The sequence below is a fragment of the Callospermophilus lateralis genome, chromosome 6 (assembly GCF_048772815.1).
Source record: "Callospermophilus lateralis isolate mCalLat2 chromosome 6, mCalLat2.hap1, whole genome shotgun sequence".
NCBI lineage: Eukaryota > Metazoa > Chordata > Mammalia > Rodentia > Sciuridae > Callospermophilus > Callospermophilus lateralis.
The window spans coordinates 102,354,667-102,364,311 of NC_135310.1; the positions used below are offsets into that span (position 1 = coordinate 102,354,667).

Genomic DNA, 9,645 nt, shown 5'->3' on the forward strand with positions numbered 1-9,645 from the left:
CACCTCTACACCTCATCTAGAAATCTGTCCCTTGCTCCTCCCTCTTTCTCAAGTTGAACATCTAGATAGTTACCAGATATTACTGGTTTTACGCTATATATTCCCCAACTTCATGCCTATCTCTGCATTAGTTCAAGTTTTCCACTACCGCAGGTATCTTTTTAAATCTGTCATCCACATTGTTACCAAAATAATCTATCTAAAATAATAATATGTCCTTGTTATTAGACATGTTCTTGGGATGCCTTGCTTGTATGGAACTATGAATGAATTAGTTTTATTTCCTGGGTAAGTCTAAACTCCTTACCTGGGAATATGAGGCTTTCTACAATATGGCCTTTGTCTACTTATAGTCTCATTTCTCACCACCCCCACTGAGTACCAGCAATATAATAATATTTGTAGCATCTCACACACAACATGTCACTCTTTGCTCCTGAACTTTTCACTAATTGTTCCTCAGCCTGGAATGTCTTTCTTTTCTTTTCTTTCTTTCATTACCTCTCTGCTTTGCTCTACCTTTATAAGTACTCCTCTCGACTTCTCACATGCATCATCTTGAATTATTTGCCACTCCTAAATTAGTATTATAATAAGAAAAACAAACAATTTTATGTATGGCTGTGCTAGACACTACAGTATCCAGGTTTAAATAAAGCAATTTGTGGCCTTAACCTAGCCTAGATGCAATAAAAAATTAATAAGGCATAATTTAAACTTATAAATAAAATAAGATAGAGATGAGGGATAGGTAAGATAGGTAAGATAAGTAGGGATAGGTAGGAGATAAGGTAGGGAGGGAAGTGTATATTCTAGAGTTTGTTGGTTTGTTTTTTCTTTCATCCCTTTATTCCACAAGGATTTACTAGGAATCAGCCATTTGTCAGGCACTTGCTAGAGCCTAATCACATGGCCATGGCTATTTCCCTCGCAGGGCTTGCAGGTCTATGAGGGGAGAAAGCAGGGTGATTTGTAGGGTGAAGATTGGGGGATTCAAGTGGGATACTAAGAGAAAAAAGATGATTGAAGGAAAGATATCAATAATGATCAAACAAGGATGGAGAGCCAGTGACTGAGGAATTTAAGATATAATTGGAAGTAGAACAGGCGCTGCCACATTTAACAATATATAAAGACATAAGTTTCAAGCACTAAGTGCACTTTTGGACTCTGACAGGTTCACTATTGTGGATTTGGGAGGCCTTAATTGATCCTTTGGGATACTTGTGTTCCTAAAAATTGTTACTATATAATCTTTGTACTGCCTAGAAGACTTTTTCTCTCCTCTTTCCCCCTTTTCTCCTTTTCATTATGCTTTCCTAATCTATATTTTAAAGATTATTCTTGTTCTGAGGTTCATATTTTAAAATTATTTTTAAAATATCTATTTTTGCTTAGAACACAGATGCCTACATTTTGTATGAGTACATGGGAAACAACATATCCTAATTGCATTATCCATATTCAGGATTATTATAAGTTGAAAATTCAAACAGATTCTAAATTACCCTTTGAAATCTCTACTGAAACTTCAAGGAGCTTTAATAGCAGCATTTGACCTGAATCTTAATCGGTTTAGCATGACATAGTTGGTTGTGCTAAGAGAGAAATGTGGGGTGAGTGCTTCTCACAATGGAAGACAAAATGGCTAAACACCGCTTTAGTTTTAGGAAATAAAATTGTGATTTCCTACAAATACCAAAGATTATTGTTAGAGTAAGGAAATGAATGAGTTAAAAGAAACATTTGTCCCGATATATTCAATGTATTCATATGATTAGTGTGAAACATATTCTGGAGGCACACACTGTGTGCCAAGGGAGTAATCGCAGGTTTCAAGAGAGGAAGCAAGAAGCTGGTCATGAGTGTTTCCAATTTTATTCAAAAATGTTTCCTTACCTATGGTCCTGAAACCAACTTGCAATAGTTCTGTCTACATGAACTTTTGGACTGGGTAGAAGAGGAGTATTGAAACATTAAAATGTTTTCAGTGGCTTTCCTATTTTCTCTGTAAGATGAGTATGCTAAGACCAATGACTATGGGTTAGAGTTGCCTATGGCCTATCTTAACGTATCTCATTGAGAAAGCAGAAACTCTTACCTGACACATTCAGCACCCTTCAGCTGCTTCATTCTGCATGTCCACAATCTTTTCCATCTGTTTTCCCTCTGTTATCTTTCTTCTTATATTTTCCTGAAACCACAAGTGGATTAAATTTTACATTGGAGCAAAAACTAAAATTAAGCCATAGTTCTTGAGTCTTGGAAGTTAAAATCAAGGACAGCTTATTATAGAAATCTTGAGATATTTCCAAGGAGAGTGAATTGTTATGTTTAAGTCTTTCAAAACTTTCATGGTTTTATTTTCTTTTTTAGTAGTTATTGATAAACTAAGTGTAAAATTTATACAAAAATGCAAAAAAACAGCTAGACATGGTGGTGCACACGGATAATCCCAGTGACTCTGGAGGTTGAGGCAGGAGGATCACAGGTTTGAGGTTCATCTCAGCAACTTAGGGCAACCCTAAGCTACTTAGTGAGACCCTGTCTCAACATAAAAATGAAATAAAAAGAAACACAAAGGACCTAGAAAAACCAACACAATTTTGAAAGAAGAAATAAAATTAAACTTTGAGATTTTGAGAATTAAAATTAAACTTTGACTTTGAGATTTACCATCAGTAATATCAGTAGTTCAGTATGAGCAAAGATAGACAATATGTTCAATAGGATAGAATAGAAACCAGATATGTATCTATACACAGGAGTTAAATGATTTTCAACAAGATCACTGAAGCAACTCAATAGAGAAAGGAAAATCTTTCCAATATATGACACTTAAATAGTTATCCAAATTCAGAAGGAAAGCATTAACTTCTACCTTGAAGCCTTTTCAAAAGTTAATTCAGTATATATCATAAACACAAATATAAGAACTAAAACTATAAACATTCTAGAAGAATACAAAAGAATATATCCTTGGATAGACTTTTTTATTGAGAACATCAAATTGAAATTCATCAAAATTAAAATCTCTTGCTTATTAAAAATACCATTAAGATAGACTAGGGCTGGGATTGTAGCTCAATGGTAGAGCACTTGTTTTGCAAGCGTGAGGCACTGGGTTCAATCCTCAGCACCATATAAAAATAAATAAATAAAAATAAAGATATTGTGTCCATCTACAACTTAAAGAAAACTTAATGGACTAATCAAAGTCCAGAAGAATGTATTCATGACATTAATATCTGACAAAGGATTTTTAACTGGAATATATTTTAAAAACCTCCTATAACACAATAATTAAGACAACCCAATGTTTAAAATGGGCAAAAGTCACTTCACTGAAGGTATCTGAATGTCCAATAAGTATATTAAATGATGCTTGAGATCATTAATTATTAGGAAAATTAAATTAGAAGTATAGTAAAATGTAATTATAAACTCATTAGAATGGTCAAAAATTTTTTTAAAAATGAAACACCAAATTTAACAAGGGTACAAAGCAAAAAGAACTTTCATCACTGCTAGTAAGAATATAAAATTATCTTCTCTGGACAGTTTCTTAAAGTTTGGCAATTCCTTAAAATGTTGAACGTACATCTATCCTATGACTCAGCAATATCAGTGTTTATCCAAAAGAAAGAAAAATATTCATCCACAGAAAGCTTTGTGAAAGAACGCTTATAGCAGTTTTATTCTTAATAGCCCCCAAACCGGAAATAGCCTAGGTATCCATCAATAGAAAAATAAATAAACTGGGATAGATTCAGACAATAGAATACAAATCAATAACAAAAAGAGATAAACTTCTGGTACATGAAAAAGCCTGAATTAGTCTCAAAAACTTAATGCTGAATGAAAGAAGTCAGATCACAAAAGCACACAATGTATGATTCCAGGTATACAAAGTTCTACAGAAAAAAAATTATTATAAAATCAGAACAGTAATTATTCCTAAAAGTGGCTGAGCACAAGAACACTTCCTGGTTGACAAAAATATATCTATATCCTTTTAAACAAATGGTTTAATGCATTTAAATAGCAAACTTACAGGAAAGGGCACGAAACCAGACAACATTAAAAAGGTGTGTGTGGGGCTGGGGCTGTAGCTCAGTAGCAGAGCACTTGTTTAGCACGTGCAAGGTCCTGGGTTTGATCCTTAGAACCACATAATAAATAAATAAATAAATAAATAAATAAATAAAGCCAAGGCATTTTGTCCATCTATAACTACAAAAAAACATTTTTAAAAAAGGTGTGTATAAGACAACTCAGAAAAATATAATGAATGACTGGAGCCTACTGTAGGATAAAAATGCTACACATACCATTTAGTTGCCCTCAGTAAGAATTTACTTGTTTTTAAAATTTTCAAATGTCCAGAAAATTTCAATATCAAAAAAATTTATCAGGTGTATTTATAATTGTTATAAAGTTGAACTACTAAAATTTATTCACTGAAAAATTCTGACTTCCTTTGTATTAAAAATTCACATGTAAAAGAAATGGAAAAGCTGCCAATACCTGATTACTGTCCCCTGATTTTCCACTTGCAATCATATACTTAGGTACCTTTTGACTCCATGAGTCAAAACTACCAATAACAGAAAATGGTTTTTGATTTTTACTTTGTTTTGTTTTTATTCTTGTTTTTTAGGATGAAATGTTTCCTATCATAGTGGATTCTTCAGCACATTCTACATATATGCATCATGCTTTCCAGGTGTCCCTTGGCATAACTGCTGCACATTTGACATGGCTAGAACACAGATTGGTGTCTTCAAAAAGGCTAACCAGTTGGTCCCAGTAGTACATGCCTATAACCCTAGCTTCTTGGGAGATGGAGGCAGAAAGATTCCAAGTTCCAAGTCAGTCTGGGCAACTTAGCAAGACCCTATATTAAAATGATTAAAAAAAAAAAAAAAGCCAGACCCATTGGTCTGTAATCCCAGCAACTTGGGAGGCTGAGGTAGGAGGATCAAAAGTTCAAAGTCAGCCTCAGCAACTTAATGAGGCTTTGTCTCAAAATAAAACATAAAAGGGCTAAGGATGTGGCTCAGTAGTTAAGTGCCCCTGGGTTCAATCTCTGGTAATAAATAAGGCTGTAGATATAGCTCAGTAGTAGAACACTTGCCTAACATGCACAAGGTCCTGTGTTCAATTCCCAAGATATCTCTCTCTCTCTCTCTCTCTCTCTCTCTCTCTCTCTCTCTCTCTCTCATACATACATACACACACACACACACACACACACACACACACACACACTTAGCCAGGTAGGACTCACTTGCCTAGCACAAAGTATCAATAGCGGCACTCTGTAACCCACATCTGTTTGAAATCCTGGGCAGTTTCTCACGCTGTGAATCTGAAGTTCAATGGACTTGTGATAACTTCTATGGGGGCTGTGAAGATGAGGTTTCTTCATCCCTCCAGTAGAGGGCACTCTCTTGGCAAACAGCTTCTGTAGCCAGTTGCTTTCAGAGGGCTTTACAACAGGTTAATTTGTAGGCAATTGCCTTTGTGGGAGTCACAATATAAAGACCTCCTCACTTAACTAACTCTTCCTTTGCTGGAGCTCAGGAGATAAAGGGGTTGCTGGCATTAGAGAGAGAGGGCTGCAACCCTACATCTATATCCTAATGGATGTAAGTTAAATGGATGTGTGTGTATTTGCCAAAATTAGTTCAACTCTACACTCATGTGAATTTTGGTATCTTTAAATTATACCTCAATTTTAAAAGAAACTTATTTCCTATAGACAACCATGCAGTGCTTTCTCTAGCCCTTTTACCGTTACCCTTTCGATAAAGAGCACATTAAGCTTTGAACCCTATTCCCCAATCTCTCTCACATTCTTACCTTTTGAACCCTGGCAGAAGTTACCATGAACATCATATGAAAAAATAGGGTCACTGTGTTAACTAGTCACAAACCTCAGCAAACTAGAACACCAAGTAAATAAATCAGATGACCAAATAGAAAGAGGCATAAAAGGGAATGTTGTACACTTACAAAATGCAAATAATAAAGGCTAACAGACTAATATTTATTAAGTGATAAAACTAAATATCTAAAAGAAAGAATCACTTTCCTATAGGGGAGGGATATCTTAAACAACAAGTCAATCTGCATCATTATTCCTATGCTTCCTTAAGAATAAGTGACTAATACAAGGTATTTAAACTAAAATCCAACTCAACATTAATTTTTGTCCTGAGATACCAGATAAACACAAAGTAACAACTTCTTATTTAAATTTTAGCAGCATACAGTATGGACACTGTGCCTCATTTTTGGTGGCTGGAATTTATCAGTCTTTTCAGTGGCTGGTGTAATTAGACTATCCCTTGTCCTGTCTCCCTGTAATGTTCCTCTTCCTGTCTCAAAATCTTCTATTGAGATCAGAATAGACATTTTCCTACTTGTTCTTGATTTTCTTGACCTGTTGACATAGACTCTCTCCTTGACTAAAGTTTAACAAGGCTCATCTGAGCCCTCTTCTTGTCTATGACCCTGTGGCCTGTAAAAAGACTTGAACAACCATTAACATATCTAACACATCTCAAGAACAACCACAGCTCTCCTTAAAGTGTCTGCCTGAGAAAACTCAAGACTGCCAAAACAATTTACTGAAGGCAATGTCCCAGCCTGCTTGGGAAGCTAAGAGTCTAACTTCCATAGCACCAGTGAGCAAACCTAGATGGGTTTCACGTGGATCAAACCCCTTTACCCTCCTTATGTCAATTTTTTACTCTATGGAACCCTTACTTGACCCCTTGTCCTTATTCTGTCTTTAAGGCCCAGTCATAGATGGGTGTGGTAGCACATGCTTGTAATCCCAGCTACTCAAGAGGCTGAGGCAGGATGGTGAGTTCAAGGCCAATCTGGACAACACTCAGATGAGCTTTGTTAAACCTGTAGTCAAGGAGAGAGTCTATGTCAACAGGTCAAGAAAATCAAGAACAAGTTGGAAAATGTCTATTCTGATCTCAATAGAAGATTTTGAGACAGGAAGAGGAACATTACAGGGAGACAGGATAAGGGATAGTCTAATTACACCAGCCACTGAAAAGACTGATAAATTCCAGCCACCAAAAATGAGGCACAGCATCCATACTCTATGCTGCTAAAATTTAAATAAAAAACAACAACAACAAAAAGACCCAGTTATCTCTGTACAAATCAAAGTTGAGTTCAGTTCCTGGGAGTGGGGGTTGCTGTTTTCCCTATTCCAGTAATATTTTGCTGGTAAAAATCTGTCCTTGTCACTTGAACTAGTATCCAGCTTTGTATATCTTTTTTTTTTTTTTTTTTTTTGGTACCAAGGATTGAACCCAGAGGTGCTCAACCACAACAACCAAGTCATATCCCCAGCCCCCCCTTTTTAAAAATTTTTATTTCGAGATAGAGTCTTGCTAAATTGCTTAGGGCCTTGCTAAGTTGCTGAGGCTGGCTTTGAACTTGGAATCCTCCTGCCTCAGCCTCCCAAACTGCTGGGATTATTGGCATGCACCACAACCTCACCTGGCCAGCTTTATCTTTGACACTACTAGCTGTCACCAATGAAACTGAGCAAAGCTGAGATTGCAGGGGATTACCATCGAATAACAGAAATCACACATCCAGTAAGTATAAACACAGTTACCACAGCAGAGATTTTGTAGCAGAATGGCAGAATTTGATCAAGAAATGATTTTGGAGTGCTCATTTCAGCAACATATACACTAAAATTGTGAACAATACTGAGATTAACATGGCTTCTGAAAAAGGAAGACATGCAAATTCATGAAGCATTTTATGTTTTTGTTGTCCCTGATGCTAAGTTCCATATCTTTGACCTTGAACAGAAGAAAGCAAAAGTGGATGAGTTCCCCCTCTATAGTGTCAGATGAATATGGGCAGCTAGACTCTGAAGCCGGGGGCTGGCTGTATTGTGCAAACAAGTACACGGTAAGAAGTGGTGGCAAAAACGGCTTTCATATTTAAATGCAGCTCCACACTTCTGCATCAAAAAGATGTTTTTCTGCCCTGAGGCTGATAGTCTCCAGACAGGTATGCAGGGTGCCTTTGGAAAAGCCCAGAGCATAGTGGCTAGGGTTCATATTGGTCAAGTCATCATGTCCAGCCACACCAAGCTGCAGGACAAGGAACATGTGATTGAGGATGTATGCAGGGCCAAGTTCAAGTTACCAACCATGGAAAGCTCCATATATCAATGAAATGGGAGTTTACCAGGTTTAAAGTTGATGAATTTGAAGATAATAGTGGCTGAGAAGTGGCTCATTCCTAATGACTGGAGGGTCAAATATATCCCCATGATGGTCCCCTGTGCAAGTGGCAGAATCTGTACCCATGAGGGCTTCTACTGTATTGTCTCCTTCGTAATAAAAACTCAACAATAAATCCTGTATCATATAAATTTTTTTTGAAAAAGCAACAAAGGGACATGTATAGTTTAGAAAAGAATAAAGATTGCATCAAACCAGCTGCAGAGATGAGAATCAAAGGTGTGAAATGTGATCTGAGCAACAGACAAGTTGAGAGTGGATGTGTGAGAGTCATAAGGAAAAGAGGAGGTGCCAGCAGTCAAACCAGGCTTTGAGAAAATCTATAACCCAGGGTAACACTGGGGCGGCCCTCAGGGTCTCCATCTTGAGCTGCAGTGGCCTCTTCCAACACACTACAGAAAGACTCCTTCTGCCCAGCCTGCAGGGTCATTGTGGGCAAACTGGGAAAGGTTTTCCTGCTTCACACAGACCAGACTGTTAGAGCAACTTCTGGGAAGGAAATCCAAAGAGGGGTAGGAAGAAGTCCAGAACATGGATTAGCAGATCTGGGCATCTCAATGTGCAGCTTCTGTGCATTTTGTGTAATTCAGAACATAAAGAATCTGAGTTACCCTGGGATTTGAGTGGAGAAAGGGATTCACTTGGTTTTCTTTTACTTTCCAGGACTCTTTGTTGATGGTGATTTTTGTTTATTTATTTTTTATTATTATTATTTTTTACTCCTCCCCTAGTCTGCTTGGTTAAGGAGAAAATCTGAAAACCTGAGCTCTCTTAACTCCACTTACAAACATTCCTAATGTTTTTCTTTTTTCCATGTTTTTTATTGGTGCAATGCAGTTGGACATAATGGTGGGATTCCTTGTTCCATATTCATACATGCACACTATATAACAATATAATTTGGCAAATATCATTCCCCACTATTTCTCCTCTCCCTCCCCTCCTCCCTCCACCTTGTCTGTTTCCTCTACTCTACTGATCTCTCTTGGATTTTTAGAAGACTCTCCCGCCGCCCCCCCCACCACACACACACACTTTTTTTTTCCCTAGCATTTTTCTAAGTCCCCAAGACCTTACTGTCAGTTTATGTTTGAAGTGTCTCTTCAACTATGGAAGGTCAAATTAGCACGTGACCACGTCTGTCTCCCATTCTGATTGGTGCAGCATCATCAGTCACTCTGTGATCTGGTTGCCTAAGTAACCCAGTCGCTAGCCCCAATCTTTAGGGTCCCAGGGACTATGTCTTTGTGCATGGGCGTGCCTTCCTTCATCCCCATGGGTGGAGCTACGCTCACCTGTTCCTTTGTAATATTACCCCTTGCCCTGTTTAGGATAGAATGTTCCATGGAAA

At 37.3% G+C, this 9,645-nt stretch overlaps 1 non-coding gene and 1 pseudogene across 1 annotated transcript; both read left to right on the plus strand.

Annotated features, from left to right (window-relative positions):
* The first annotated feature begins 7,706 nt into the window (after nucleotides 1-7,706).
* LOC143402648 (U6 spliceosomal RNA) lies at nucleotides 7,707-7,811 on the plus strand. Its single transcript, XR_013091727.1, has one exon. It is a non-coding gene; the product is annotated as a U6 spliceosomal RNA (small nuclear RNA).
* Nucleotides 7,782-8,408, plus strand: LOC143401946 (large ribosomal subunit protein uL16-like; annotated as a pseudogene).
* Nucleotides 8,409-9,645: the final 1,237 nt, after the last annotated feature.